Genomic DNA, 654 nt, shown 5'->3' with positions numbered 1-654 from the left:
TTCCCTCCTTCCGTTCTTCTTCCCTGTCATTTTCAGTAAAAAAAAAAAAATTCTAGTAGATTAAAGAGTTCCCTGAGGAGGGATTCCCGTTAAGAGTCCCTGAGCAAATGAACTTTTAATGGGAAACCTCGAGCTTTTCCAGTCTGTGTTCATTTCACCACACGGAACTCTAGGCACAGATTTAATTTTGTTGTGTTCAATAAAGTGAAAGCTATATTCCCCACTGCTTCAGATTCATGCAATGTCCCTTTTTCTTCATGTAAAAAACAAAACAAAACACCCAACAGTTTTCACTTTTTAATAGTGTTAAGTATTAAAGGTTAAAAAAAACCTCCACCAATGATTCAAGAACGAAGGAACAACGTAAAACCCTTGGCTAATCTTTTCTCAAATAAAAGGCCCAGAAACTATTTCCATCCTTAGGAGGAATAATGATATATTCACTGGAAACTGGAATTTTTTTTATCATTATCGTGATTTTTTTATAGTGAAAATTGCCCACACCAAATGGTTCTTTCGGTATTTCATCACATTTCAGGGCTTTCGTGACAAAAAACTGGAGGAAGAGATTTCCGAATTTTGTGGCTTTAGCATCCCGACAACTCAGTACCCCAGAGCTTGGACAGCTCCGTACCCCAGAGCTTGGACAGCTCC

This window comes from Vombatus ursinus, unplaced genomic scaffold (assembly GCF_900497805.2).
Source record: "Vombatus ursinus unplaced genomic scaffold, bare-nosed wombat genome assembly UNPS02014812.1, whole genome shotgun sequence".
Classification (NCBI taxonomy): Eukaryota; Metazoa; Chordata; class Mammalia; order Diprotodontia; family Vombatidae; genus Vombatus; species Vombatus ursinus.
This window is presented reverse-complemented; position numbering follows the sequence as displayed.